Below are 15,886 nucleotides of genomic sequence, written 5' to 3' on the forward strand. Positions count from 1 at the left end.
GAAATAAAAAGGGGTGTTTAGCTCTTGAGCCATTCTCTTCTGCAGAAATGAACTGGATAAACCGTATTTTTGTATAAGTTATGTCCGGAGCAGAGCCGCTCTGATGCAGAATTTCCAGACGCACTTTGTAGTATGTTTCTGGACTTCGGGCACCGAGAGCGGTCATTACACACAGCCGTCCGATGCGATCCCTAAAAGGAGAAGGCGCACTTCATCTAGACTCTGTATGAACTTCTCTACCCCCCTGATTACCATGTCCTACATTCCATCCCCCTGCTGTTTTCTATTCCACATTTGTTACCCCTACCCAGAAATGATTGCTTACGTCTGGTTCATACAATCTGGTATCGGAGCAGTGTGTATAGCTAGCTGGGAGGAGCTCTGTTGAAATTTTTAAAGGCCAAGTTCAACTCGTTGCATAATAAATAAAAATAATTGAATCCATATTTGCAGCAAAATTTTTTTTTCTTTTTTTGAAAAGCGTTGCAGCTGTGTTCGTTGGATGACGGGTGCAATGCCCAGGCTCCTCCAGCTCCTTGTCCATACCACGGTACAGACTTTCTGGTGGAGGTGTCAATGTACTATGATTGTGATAATTACCACTCTTGCTCCATTGAACTACAAGTTCTTCTGGTGTGGCTTCTGCGCAAAAAAAGGAAAAAAAAGAAAGACCTCTGTCGTTTGACAAAACAACCCCCGCATGCTGCCAGGGGGTGGGTTGGGGGTCCACTTGTAAACCGGTCACTGTATGGAAGTAAAAGGTTGTGGTGGCCTTTAAAAGCCCTTTCAGTTCCACTATGGGGGGGGGGGGGGTTCAAAACACAGGTCTTAATTGGACTTGTCACTTTAACCTCTTGACACCAGCGCCTCCCAGGTTCTTTTGTTTCAAACGGAGTTAAATTTTTGCCTGGAACTCCATTGTTTTTTAGTTATTTTTTTTTGCGAACGGGAGGAAAAAAACCCAGTGGTGAATAATACCACCAAAAGAAAGCTCTATTTATTGTTAAAACATTTTTTTTATTTTTGTATTTTGGTTAGTGTGGCATGAATGCACAATTTTCATTAAAAGTGTGACCAGTGGTGAAAATTGGCCTGGGCAGGAGGAAGGGGGTTGAAAGTGTGCCCAGTAGACAAGTGGTTAAAGCGCACACACATGTCATAGGGTGGCATGTCAAGATGGCTCTCCGACCCCCAATGACAATCGGTAATTGGTGGAACTGGTGTTCTGCCATATAGTGTCCGGCCATGATATAGTGTCCGCCCCGTACTGCGGATGCGCAGTACGGAGCTTCGGAAAATCTCCGAAGCTGAACGGCACCTGCGCCGTGAGTGGATGTGGTAGCCCCATCCAAGCGGACATAGGGTTGTGATTATTAGAGGGCCCTCGTGGGCGAGCTTAGCTCGCCACGCTTCGGGGCTCGGCTTCGCTGCGCTCGGCTCTTTTATATTCCAACTCTATGTCGGCAATTTTCGGAATCTGTTGCTGTGTACTGCGCATGCGCAGTACACAGCGGACACTATCGGATGGGGGACCTTGTATGATAGGACACCGGCTCTCAAGCATGTGACCTTTTGTGACAGCCAGTCAGTGGTCACATGATGCACCCTGTCTCCTGGGCTTTTAAAGGGAGACTGGGGCGGGCAGGAAGGGGTTAAGGTAGCGCATCCTATTGTACATATGGAAATTGAACATGACCCTTTTTTTTTTGTGTGATTCAGTACACCATGATGCATGGCAGTTGTGTTGTGCATTGTGGTGGTGTCCTGAAGTTGCGGGTGTGTTGTGCTGCGGTGCATGAGTGTCATGATGTGCTGAACTAGGCAGGAAAACCTTGAATCCCATGGTGGGGGAGGGATTATCGCAGGGAGATCTGCAAGAAACATACTAGGCCAGCAGGTGACTCCTCCCACCAAATATACGGACAGTGGCCTCTTTTTTTTTTTTTTTTTTTTTTTTTATCTTGGCCAGACCTCCTATTTGCATGGAGTTTGCATGTTCTCCCTGTGCAGGTTTCCCTCCGGGTACTCTGGTTTCTTCCCACACTCCAAAAGACATGCTGGTAAGTTAATTGGCTCCTGTCTAAAATGGCCCCAGTAGGGGTGTGTGTGAGAGAGGAATCTTAGATTGTAAGCTCCTTGGGGGCAGGGACTGATGTGAATGTGTGGTATGGAAAGTGCTGTGTACATTTTTGGCGTTTGTATAAATAGCTGCAATAAACAAATATTGCATTTGGGTGGAGTGCTCCTGCTTTTTTGTTTGGTTTTTTTATTATTATTTTATCTTTTTCCCTAATGCTGTATTCTGTGCTAGACCCCTTTCACACTGGGTCATTTTGTAGGCGCTATTGCGCTAAAAATAGCGCCTGAAAACCGACCTGAAACAGCCACTACATCCTCTTTAGAAGAGGCGTCCTTGGATCACAGCCATGCAGATCTGGAGCGGTGCGCTGGCAGGACGGTAAAAAAAAAGTTCTGCTAGCAGCATCTTTGGAGCGGTGTGTATTCCGCTCCTCCACTGTTCCTGCCCATTGAAATCAATGGGGCATCGCAGCTATACCACCAACAATATAAATGAAAAATACTAATGCGCTTCACCTCACTAATAAAAGATGTGTAGGAAAAAAGTACTAAGCAAAAAATATGTGTAGTAAATATATATAAAAATGTATATAAATGTGTGGAAGCAGCCAGCAAAAAAATAGTGATCTCAGCACCAAAGGAATAATGAGTAAAATAAGTAAAATGCGGCGCTACCAAAAAATAAAATATAAATGTAAATATAAAATATGGAATATATCAAAACCTAAATAGTGCGAAAAAGTGAATCCACCTCACTAAAGTGATGAATGTGCAATATAGGGCAATCAGTTGTTGCAGCTAATAAAATGATAGATGTGCATAAATGATCAAACAATCATGCATGAAATAATGACACAATCCAAAATGCAAAAAACAGGGTTGCTAAATAACATGTGCAAAAAATGCAATAATAAATAAATAGTGCTCCACAATTAAAGTCCATGCAATTGCTTCGTGAGCATATACCAAAGTCCATGCACAAAATTAAGAGTGACTTTCAAACACGTGACTGTTCAGCGACTAACTTCAGTGCAAAGCTTGTGCACCACCAGTTTCCCCCAGCCTCTCACCTCAAATGCTTAGTATGCAAGCAGAAGCTAATCCATCCTCATCCGTCCAGCAAATAGTATGCCCCTGTACACATACGATTAGTCCTTTTTTAGGTTCTTCACATAGATCCCATTAAAGTGGGCGGTACATAGAGCATGGAATAAAAGGACAGGGGGGCTCTCATGTGTAGTATTCAAATATAACAATTTTAATAGAGCAAATTTTCACTTGCATCAAAGCAGAAAACAGCGAGTAACGTAGTACAATCCGAACTTCCGGTCTCGGCCGCGACCGGAAGTGATGAGTGTAACACCACAGCTCCTTCCCTGACGCGTTGCGTCACGACCTCGTGACTTTTTCAAAGGGTAAAGGGAGGATGGTGTTCACGGAGCTTATATGTGGTCAGCGCCGTCGCCATGGCAACCGCGGCGGCGCCATCACACACATATACAAAATAGGTTCACAACTACCATTTATTTATAATGATGACTGTCTTCATAAAATTAAAAACATATTAAACACTGCGGAAATAAACGGATTACCTCAAAACTCTAAAAAAATAGACGATAATATATAAAAATAAATATAGAGCGACATCTAGTGGTTGTGTTTCAAATCTATTCCTCTAGTGAACTTAGGATTTTTTTATATATGTAAAAAATCTAAATTAAAATATATATATATATATATATATATATATATATATATATATATATATATATATATATATATATATATATATATATATATATATATATATATATATATATATATATATATATATATATAACTGTAATATATCTCTATAAAATTCTGTTACGTAATATAATAAATCTCCTTTTAATAAGTAGCTCATACGAATAAAGATTAAAAAATTAGATAAAAATAGAGAGAAAAAAATATATCATAATATAAAAATAAATATGAAGCAATATATATGTAGTCTTCCCAAACTATTACTACCATCATTTGACAAATGGGTGCCTCCACAATCCATCAATAGGTATACAAAAAAATATATAATATAATAGTCTATACCCTGCAATAAGACTAATGTAGAACTATGCAGTACCAGATACAAATATTAGAAAATGAAAAATTATTAAAAAGATGATTTCTAAAATGTATAAAGTGTAGATAATGTATAATTAAATACCATAAAAATAAAAAATAAAAATAAAAAATAAAAATAAAGATGGAGGGACTTATATCAAATATTAAAAATTGGAAATAAAACAATTGAGATCGAATTCAACGTTGTGACCTAAAGGTGTCAAAGTACGGAGTTCATGTATCCAGCGGGATTCGACCTGGCTAATTTTGATCACCTTATTGTCACCCCTCCAGTGTGGTTTATACTTCTGAATGCCACAAATAATTAGTGATGAAGGATCTTTTTTGTGAAATTTTGCATAATGTCTAGACAGACTGTGTTTGTCAAAACCTTTTTTAATGTTCTGAACGTGTTCTCTAAGTCTTTTCCATAGCTGTCTTTTTGTCCTTCCCACATATTGAATGTGACATGGGCATTCTAAGAGATAGACTACCCCTTCACTATAGCAGGTAATTAAGTCATCTATCATATATTCTTTCTGTGTTACTGTAGATATAAATGACTTCTTTTTGTTTTTTTTTCATTTACATGTCTACATGCGTAGCACCTTTTGCATGGATAAAAACCTTTTCCTTCAAAGAAAGGAAAAAGGTTTTTTGGGAGGATCAAGGACATTTTTGGCCAAATTGTCCCTCAAAGTTGGAGATCTCCTATACACAAACTTAGGTGTTTCTGGTAAAATATTTCGGAGATGTCGATCCATTTTAATAATCTCCCAATGTTTTTTTATGATTTTTTTCTATCTGTTTATGCTGAATATTGTAATCCATAATGATGGATACCATATCCTGTTTTTCTGAATTGATGATATTATCCTGTATTAGTTTCTCTCTATCCAGTAGTGCCACACTTCTTATTTGATCCTCGATAAAGTCCGTATGGTACCCCTTTTGGATAAATCTATCACCAATCAGTTTAGCTTGTTCAAGAAACATTGATTCATTGGAGCAGTTACGTCTTATTCTAATCATCTGCCCTCTGGGTATATTATCTAGCCATCTATGATGATGGCAACTATCCAGGGGCAGGTAACTATTTCTATCTACTGTTTTAAAATGGGTAAAAGTATTCAGTGCATTTTCTTTCTTCTCAATCACTAAATCTAAAAAGGTAATTTTTTCCTCGTTTAATATCCCATACTAATTTAATATTTTTCTCGTTCATATTAAGTTTAAAACAGAAGTCATTAAGACTTTCTCTATCGCCTGACCAGATTAAAATGATATCATCAATGTATCTTTTATATAATGTAACTTGTTTGGGCAGATTTTTATACAATATTTCCTCCTCCCACTGTGCCATATATAAATTTGCTACGCTGGGTGCGTATTTCGCTCCCATAGCGATACCGCATATTTGTTTGTAGTGACAGTTATTGAACCAAAAATAGTTCGAATCCAATCCGAAACGCAAACATTCAGTAATAAACTTTCTTTGTTTGCATTTAAGACTACTTAAATTCCTTAAGCCCCATTTGGTAGCTTCTATTGCCTCCTCATGGTTAATGATGGTGTATAAAGAGGTCACATCAGCAGTGACTAGGTAAATGGGGCCATTATTCAATCTAATATCATTTAATAATTGAATCAGATGTTTGGTATCTCTTAGAAACGATTTAGTCTCCTTTTACAATGGGCTGTAGAAAGAAGTCAATGTATTCTCCTAATCTTGAGCAAATGGAATTAATTCCATTCACTATAGGCCTACCAGGCGGTTTTGTCTCATTTTTGTGTATTTTGGGAATGGTATAGATAACAGGTACCCTACAAGTATTGGGTACCAGGTATTTGGCTTCTTTTTTATTTAGTAAGCCTTTATCGAGTCCTTTCTGTATAATTTTAGACAATTCCTTCTTATAACGTAGGGTGGGGTTATTATGTAGTTTTTAAATATGTAGTTTCGTCTCTTAGCTGTCTGTTTAGTTCCGCATTATAGTCATCTTTGGACTGTATAACAATGGCCCCACCCTTATCGGCTTGCCTCTGCAGAGGTGCTTTGCAGTGTTTTTTTAACACTTTAGCGGCCGCTAGCGGGCGAATAGGTCCGCAAATCCGACAGTAAAGGGCCGTTTAAAAATATCAGGGCTTTGCCGCCGACGCACCTCCCGCCCCAGTGTGAAAAGGGCCTTGATGGGGAAAAAAAACTGGCGGTCATTTACTGCAGGCTGACTGAGATCTCTTATGTTAAGTCTCTCCACAGCGGTCTTCGGGATGAGGTTGGTGGAGACTGTGCGGCCTTTTGTAAACGACCTCCTGGTTTCTTCTCCCTTCTCCCTTCTTCCTTCTTCCTTGATCTCTACCGCCATAGAACTTGTTTTATTTGGCATTTTTCAGAGACTCAATTTTATGAATTTCTCTGCTTATTATATGTACAATACTCATATCCTTACACTTCAGTGATTTCTAGGGTTTTAAGATTTCAGTTTCATGTTTTCATTAGCATGACTATTTTTGTTTTTATTGTGTATTTATCAGCATGTTGATGATGGGGGAGGGGAATGAAAAGACAAAATTTTAAATTTCTCTAGTCGTCTGTCCAGGACAGCACTAGAGAGATAGGCTCCACCTCCAGAGGCAGGAAACACAAACCAGATCTTTAAAGGGCGGTCTCCGTCCCTTCCCCTTCAGTCTTTGTGTTTCCTCCACCGGAGGAGGAGGCTGGATCAGGAGCTCTCCTTCCCCCGACGGTGGGATAGCCCATAAGAGACGGGGAAGGAGTTCGGATTACCTGTTGGTAAACGGACGTTTTGAAGTCCTCCGGTCGGGTTGACTGCAGCTTCGAACCGGCGTTCTCCTTCTGAAGCCCGGGGAGGGCGTTCATTTCCCCACCTGACAATAGGTTCAAAATTGGGCGCGAAGTCAGGTGGGGGGCGGGCACAGGCTTCGAGTTCCGGCCTGTGCAACACAGGAGGAGGATAGAGGACTTCCGGCAATCCACTACCGGTTCCGGGTCGCGCGGCGAGCGTGGACGTTCGGGACCTTGGTGGCTATTTTAAAAAGCCGCAGCCACAAAGCGTTCGCGCTTTATCGCCATTACGAAGGGAAGCCTCCAGGCGGTTAGGCGTGTACCACAAAGCGTTCGTGCTGCATCACTTTATCGCCATTACGAAGGGAAGCCTCCAGGCGTGTTCCGATCGAAATGGATGCAGTGGAGAGTGGCAGTGGAGCCGAACCAGCTCAGGTAGGCAAACACAGAGGTGTCTTGTACCTACAGGGCTGGGAGAGAGGGGGGGGGGGGGGGAGTAATGGACTAATCAATGCATAGGCATTTTGAAATGGTCCAGGTGTATTTTTCCTCCCTCCCTCTCTCAAACAGGATCCGGACTAAAGAGTCTTGCGAATCCTGTTGGCGGTTGGTGGGGTGCACATAGGTGTTTTGTGAAGGCGTCCTATTTTGCTAAAGGTTTCGCTGACGTTGGCTTGTCTGTTTTTTCCCCTCCTTCTTCTCTCCTTCTCTTGCCTTAGGCTCTGCCCAAAGAACCAGAGAGGTCAGGGGGGAAGAAGAGATGTCCTTCATGTATGAATAAATTAAAAGAAGGATGGTCTAAGCCCCTTTGTAAACCATGCATAGACAAATTGGTCTATAAGGAAGCTACGGGAGCTTGTAAGGATTTGATTTCTGGAGTACAGAAAGAAATGGAGTCCATCAAAGCAATGTTAGCGAACCTTGAAACCCCAAAACCAGCCGCAGTTCCCTCTGCTTCCACCCCAGTAGAAGGTGACGAATCGGAGGAGGAGGAACTTGATTTCTTGGATGGCCTAAGTGAGGCGGCATCATCCAGAGATGTTCCTGTTCAAGGGTCAAGCTCTCCCAGATACAGGCTCTCACTCGAGGAGGTTGATGCCTTACTGGGGGTAATTTATGAGACGCTCGAAATCAGAGAGGAGCCAGTCTCCCTGTCCTTGCATGACCGGATGTATCAGACCCTAAAAACTGATTCAGTTAGGGTCTTTCCGGTTCATAGCACACTGATAGATTCAATCAAAAAAGAGTGGGAGGAGCCAGAGAAAGTTAGTTATTTTTCCCTAAAAGCATGAAGCGGAGATTCCCCTTCAGCGAGGACCCCTCTTGTGTTTGGAATAAAGTGCCCAAGGTAGACGCAGCTTTTTCCCAGTGTGCAAAGTCAACAGATCTCGCCTTTGAGGACATGGGTGTTCTAAAGGAACCCATGGATAAAAGGATGGAGGTACTATTAAAGAGGTCATGGGAAGTAACCATGAATAACTTAAAACCTGCAATGGCCACGACAATAGTGGCTCGCAACTTGGAGGTCTGGCTGGAACAATTACAAGGCCACTTGGAAGGGGGGACCTCCAGAAAGGAAATTCTGGATTGCCTTCCTATGCTACATAAAGCAGCAGGCTATATAGCAGATGCCTCTGCGGAGTCTGTTAAATTGTCAGCCAGGACCGCTGCCCTCGTAAATTCATCGCGCAGGGCACTTTGGCTGAAGTCTTGGTCGGGAGACTCGGCCTCAAAAGTGAGGTTATGTGGCATCCCCTTTGAGGGAGACCTTCTGTTTGGACAGGACCTTGAGAAAGTCCTGGACCGTACTGCGGACAAGAAGGCCTTTCCTGTCAAATCTAAAAAGACTACAGGTAAACGCTTTTTTCGTCCTCAAAGGCAGGGACAGTCACAAGGACAGACCTTTAAGGAGTCAACCCCTAAGAAACAGTGGATGGGAGGAAAACAGAAAAGCAATCTCTTTTCCTCTTCTAAAAAAAACCACTAATTCCCAGTGACGCGGTTCCTGTGGGGGGGAGACTGGGGCGGTTCCTCCCACAGTGGGAATACGCTACCCCAAATTCTTTTATTCTGAGGATCATCAGGGAGGGTTACAAAATACAGTTCAGACACATCCCACCTGCAAGGATGTGTCTGACCAAGCCTCCCAAAGACCCCCAGAAAGCGACAGCTTTGCTGTCGCAAATTGGCGATTTAATAGATCAGAGGGTTCTAGTGCCAGTTCCGCCACAGGAAATAAATCACGGTTTCTATTCACACGTGTTTGTAGTAAGGAAACCGTCAGGCAAATTCCGGTTGATCTTGAATCTGAAGTTACTGAACAAGTGGGTAACTTACAAGAAATTCCGGATGGAAACAATTTTTACAGTGAGATCAGTACTCCATCCAAATTGTTTCATGGCCTCTCTCGATCTAAGGGACGCATATCTTCACATCCCGATTCGAGAAGACTCTCAAAAGTATTTGAGGATAGCAATTCTTTGGGGAAGTCAAATTCGATACCTCCAATTCAGGGCTCTGCCATTCGGTCTGTCTTCTTCCCCCAGGATATTCACCAAGGTCCTGGCAGAAGCATTGGCTCCCCTAAGACTGAAAGGGATCGCTGTCATACCGTACTTGGACGATCTTTTATTCTTTGCCCCCTCAAAGCTCCAACTGCAGGGAGATCTGAGGGTAGCTATCTCTTGCCTAAAAAGGCTGGGGTGGTTGATAAACCAAGAGAAGTCACACCTGATACCAACACAGGCCATACAGTATCTAGGTTTTCTGGTGGATTCAGTTCCTCACAGGGGAAAAAGTGATAAAGGTGAAAGAGATGGTAACCTTCTTGCAGTCCAATCAGACAATTTCCATCCGGTCAGCTATGGCAGGGTTGGGCCTATTGGTGGCAACAATCCCTGCAGTTCCTTGGGCAAGAGCTCATTTCAGGTGTCTCCAGGCCAATATTCTGAGCAGCTGGGACGGGACACAAGAGTCCCTGGACGGGACTATCCATCTATCCTCAAAGACCAAAAGGTCTCTTTGGTGGTGGAAGAGAGAGGAGAACCTAGTACGGGGTCTATGGTGGTCTCCTCCAGTGTCTGTTCGCATCACCACGGATGCCAGTGCTTGGGGCCGGGGGGCCCACTTGGGGTCGAAGGTAGCCCAAGGATGCTGGGGGAAGACACAGTCCCTGAGGTCTGCCAATTGGAGGGAGTTGCAGGCAGTCTGGGAAGCCTTAAGGGTGTTCGCCAGGGATCTGAAGGACCACCATGTACAGGTCCTCTCGGACAGTATAGTGGCGGTTTCCTACCTAAACAAGCAGGGAGGAACAAGATGCCCGTCCTTGATCAAGCTAACAAGTACGATCATGCATTGGGCAGAAGAAAACCTAAAATCGGTTTCAGCGGTCCATCTAAAAGGGGTGGACAACCACCTGGCGGACTTTCTGAGTCGACACCGGGTGTACGAATCGGAATGGTCACTAAACAAGGAGATTTTCCAGATGTTAGTGCGCAAATGGGGTCTTCCGGAAGTGGACTTGTTCGCCAGGAAAGCGAACACCCAGGTCCCAGTATACTTCTCCCTAGAGAGGGAGGCAGGGGCAAAAGGGATAGACGCTTTGGCACAAAGCTGGGCATTTCACATTTGCTACGCCTCCCCCCCCATTCAAGCTAATTCCTCTAGTCCTGAGGAAATTTTTGCAGGAACGGACCACATTGATACTAGTGGTTCCGTATTGGCCGAAGAGACCATGGTTCTCGGTGCTGCTGGGCCTGACAGACGAACCTCCCCTCATACTGCCCGAGAGAGAGGATCTGCTGTCCCAGGGTCCAGTTCTGTTACCAGAACTACAGACCCTAAAATTATCGGCCTGGCGTCTGAAGAGTCTCTTGAAGTCTAAGGGACTCTCGGATAGGGTAATTAAAACACTTCTTTCTAGTAGAAAGAAGGTAACCCAAGCAATTTATGTTAAGTACTGGAAAGTTTTTTGTTCATGGTTGGACACTAAAAAGGTGTCTATAAGTATCCCGACAGTCTTGGAATTTTTACAAGACGGTGTGGATAAGGGACTGGCCATTAGTACCTTAAAGGTACAAATTGCGGCCCTGTCTGTTTTTTTGGATCAACCTCTGGCGGTAGACCCGCTAGTTAGCAGGTTCTTTAAGGGGTTGACCAGGATTAAACCTGTTCCTTTCAAAATTTTGCCCAAATCGGACCTGTCAATTGTGTTACAGGGATGGGTAAAAAAAAGTCTCTGGAAGAAGAACCTTCCTTGAGATGGATCACGCTTAAAACGGTGTTCCTAGTGGCTATTTCCACAGCCAGACGCATTAGCGAGCTTCAGGCACTTTCGGTGAAAGAGCCGTTTTTACAAATTTTTGAGGATAGGCTGGTGTTGCGCATGGACCCTGGGTTTTTACCCAAAGTAGTGACAAAATTCCACAGAACACAGGAAATTTGTTTTGCCTTCGTTCTGTGGGTCTCCCACTAATCCTAAGGAGGTAGAGTTCAGCCAACTGGATGTGAGAGCCTGTGTCTTACAATATCTGGAGATGTCAAAAAACATTAGAAAATCAGATGCATTATTTGTTTTACATGCGGGTAAAAAATTGGGGTCACAAGCTTCAAAAAATACAATTGCAAGGTGGATCAAACAAGCTATTGTAGAAGCCTACAAAGGAATGAAAATGGAATGTCCTTTTTCCCCCATGGCTCACTCCACACGGGCGCTATCGACCTCATGGGCAGAGCGAGCTGGAGCAACACCAGAACAAATTTGTCGAGCAGCAACTTGGTCAAGCTACTCGACGTTTATGAAGCATTACAGATTGGACCTTATCTCAGCGCAAGACCAGACGTTTGGGAGAAAGGTCCTTCAAGCGGTAGTCCCCCCCCCCTAATCTGGTAAGTTCTCGTTGATCCTCTCTAGTGCTGTCCTGGACAGACGACTAGAGAAAACGAGAGTTAGACTTACCGGTAACTCTGTTTCTAGGAGTCGTCCAGGACAGCATGGATTCCCTCCCTATATGCTGTTATAATGCTGGACAAGTGTTTTTGTTTTTACAGAAGCCGTTTCCGGGGAAGTTCTCGTTTACAAGACTGAAGGGGAAGGGACGGAGACCGCCCTTTAAAGATCTGGTTTGTGTTTCCTGCCTCTGGAGGTGGAGCCTATCTCTCTAGTGCTGTCCTGGACGACTCCTAGAAACAGAGTTACCGGTAAGTCTAACTCTCGTTTTCAGCTTTAAAAGATAACATTATTTTTTATCTTTTCCCCACAAAAGTAGAATTATAGTGTATACAATTGCGACACAAGTCATGTTGTAATTGAATGTTATTAAAAATTGCCTTTCCTTTTTCAAGCTGCAGCGCTGTAATTTTCTGGGAAATGCAATATGGCCACCTGGAGGTGCTCTGTAAGCAGATGCTATACCGAACGCTCCCCCAGGAAGTAAAGATTAAAAAACTAAAATCATGTGGTTGCATAAGTGTGCACACCCTCTTAGAACTGTGGATTTAGCTGTGTTCAGAATTAAGCAATCGCATTCGAAATCATGTTAAATAGAAGTCAGTACACACCTGCCATCATTAACTGCTTGCCGCCCACCCACAGTCATATGATGGCAGAGAGGTGCAGCTCGAGAACGGCCATGCAGTGTGTCGATCGTGGCCGTGCCGTGTTGCTAGGACACAGTGTGACCCAACCCCCCCACTTGCGGATAGAGCCAAGTCCCCGACTCTTTAAACATGTGATCGGCTGTGTCCAATCACAGCCGGTCACATGTAAACAAGGAAGTGCCTGTACTCGGCTCTCCTCGCCTCACCCTGACAGAGTGTGTGGCAAGGAGAGCCGATCAGCGGCATCTCTTCACGGGAACATTTAGGAATGTAATCATGGCGTGGATCAGTGCCCTGATTACAATAGTAAGAAACAGTGCCCACCAGTGGCAGCAATCGGTGCTCATTAGCGATGCCAATCAGTGCTGCCCATCAATGCCCATTACTGCATTCAATCAATGCCCATAAGTACAGGCTGTGACGCATATTAGTGCCTCCTCATCAATGCCCACTAGTTCAGTGCCGCCTCATCAGGCCACATCAATGAAGGCGAAAAATTACTTAGTTACAAAATTTAATGACAGGAAAAAAATTAAAAAATTTTTTTGTAAAAATTAAAAAAAAAAAACAGCAGTGACTAAATAAAAACAAAAGAAAGCTCTATTTGTGTGAATAAAATGATAAACAATTTGTTTGGGTACAGTGTAGCATGAATGCGCAATTGTCATTCAAAGTGTGACAGCGCTGGAAAATGGCTTGGGTAGGAAGGGTGGTTAAAGCGCTCCTGATTAACCTCAAAGTGCAGCTGTTCTAGTAGGTCTTTCCTGGCATTTTCTCTGTATCATTCTACAGCAAAGGCCATGGTCTGCAGAGAGCTTCCAAAGCTTCAGAGGGATCGCATTGTTAAAAGGTATCGGTCAGGAGAAGAGTACAAAAGACTTTCCAAGGCATTAGATATACCATGGAACACAGTGAGGAAGGTCATTGGAGAAAATATGGCACAACAGTGACATTACCAAGATTTAGATGTCCCTCCAAAATTCATGAAAAGACTAGAAGAAAACTGGTCAGGGAGGCTGTCGAGGCCTACAGCAACATTAAAGGTACTGCAGGAATGTGACAACAATCTCTGTATTCTTCATATGTCTGGGCTGTGGTGGAGAGTTGCAAGACGGAAGCCTTTTCTTACGAAAAAAAAAAAACATCCAAGCCTGGCTACAATTTCGCAAAAATGCTTCTGAAGTCTCCCAAAATCATATTGGGGAAAAATGTGTTAAGCTCTGATGAAACCAAGGTTGAACTTTTTGGCCATAATGCCAAAAGATATGTTTGGTGCAAAAACACCGCACATCCCCAAAAGAACACCATACCCACCGTAAAACATGGTGGTGGCAGCATCATGCTTTGGGGCTGTTTATCTTCAGCTGGAACAGGGGCCTTAGTCAAGGTAGAGGGAATTATGAACAGTTCCAAATACCAGTCAATATTGCCACAAAACCTTTAGGCTTCTGCTAGAAAGCTGAACGTTAAGAGGAACGTCAAATTTCAGCATGAAAACGACACAAAGCATACATCCAAATCAACAAAGGAATGGCTTCCCCAGAAGAAGATTAAAGTTTTGGAATGGCCCAGCCAGAGCCCAGACCTGAATCCCGTTAAAAATCTGGGGGGGGTGATCTGAAGAGGGCTGTGCACAGGAGATGTCCTCGCTATCTGACAGATTTGGAGTGTTTTTTGCAGAGTGGGCAAATGTTGCCAAGTCAACATGCTACTGAAACTGCCCTAATAAAACTTGCCAATGACCTACTAACTTCTAAAACCAATGGGCACTACTCCATACTCGTACTTTTAGACCTCTCTGCTGCCTTTGACACAGTTGACCACCTGCTGCCCCTCAGCAAATTCAGCTCACTTGGCCTCCGTGATTCTGCTTTATCCTGGTTCTCCTCCTACCTATCTCAGCGCACTTTCAGTGTCACTTACAACTCCATCTCCTCCGCTCCCCTTCCTCTTTCTGTTGGGGTACCCCAAGGGTCTGTCCTTGGGCCTCTCCTATTCTTGCTCTATACCTCTTCCCTGGGCCAGCTGATAACCTCCCATGGTTTCCAATACCACCTCTATGCTGACGACACCACCAGATCTATCTTTCCTGAACCCACCCCCTTGATCTCCTCGCGGATATCAGACTTACTGAATGACATATCAGTATGGATGTCACACCACTTCCTCAAGCTCAATCTTTCTAAAACTGAGCTTGTTATATTTCCTCCTTCACAGTCCCCCCCACGACTTCACCATTAATATCAACAACACAACCATTGGTCCCTCCACACATGCCAGGGTCCTGGGTGTAATCCTTGACTCTGACCTCTCTTTCAGCCCCCACATCCAATCACTGGCTAAATCCTGCCGCCTTCACCTCCGCAACATCTCCAGAATTCCACCCTTCCTGACTAATGACACCACAAAGCAACTCGTTCACTCCTTGATTATTTCCTGCTCTGACTACTGCAACTCTCTCCTTAATGACCTACCCTTAAGCAGGCTATCCCCACTTCAGTCTATTTATGAATTCTGCTGCTAGACTAATACACCTAACTAACCGATCCGTGACTGCCGCCTCTCTCTGCCAATCCCTTCACTGGCTTCCCCTACCCCACCGTCTAAAATTCAAAATGCTAACCATAACATACAAGGCCATCTACAACATCACCCCCATCTACATCACCAACCTCATCTGCAGATATCGCCCAAATAATCCCCTCCGCTCCTCTCAGGACCTCCTGCTTTCTAGCTCCTTTGTTACCGCCTCCCATGCTCACCTTCAAGACCTCTCCAGAGCCTCTCCCATCCTCTGGAACTCCCTACCCCAGTATATCCAATCAGCCCCCACCCTGTCCACCTTTTAGGAGATCCCTGAAAACTCATTTATTCGGGGAAGCCTACCCCACACCCACCTAACAACTGTCCCTGAGCTACCCCCATTAAATCATTCTCTGCAGCTATTACTTTTTGTACCACCCCCTCCCTTTAGAATGTAAGCTCTACGAGCAGGGCCCTCCTGTACCTTTTGTATTGAACTGTACTGTAATTGTGTTGTCCCCCTATACCAGTGATGGTGAACCTTGGCACCCCAGATGTTCTGGAACTACATTTCCCATGATGCTCATGCACTCTGCAGTGTAATTGAGCATCATGGGAAATGTAGTTCCAAAACATCTGGGGTGCCAAGGTTCGCCATCACTGCCCTATACATTGTAAAGTGCTGCATAAACTGTTGGCGCTAAATAAATTATTTATAATAAGTGAAAATGTCTGTATTGGGCCCAAAGTGTCAATATTTTGTGTGGCCACCATTAT

This window comes from Lithobates pipiens, unplaced genomic scaffold, assembly GCF_037356315.1.
Source record: "Lithobates pipiens isolate NorthernLeopardFrog02 unplaced genomic scaffold, aLitPip1_a1.2 Scaffold_18, whole genome shotgun sequence".
Lineage (NCBI taxonomy): Eukaryota > Metazoa > Chordata > Amphibia > Anura > Ranidae > Lithobates > Lithobates pipiens.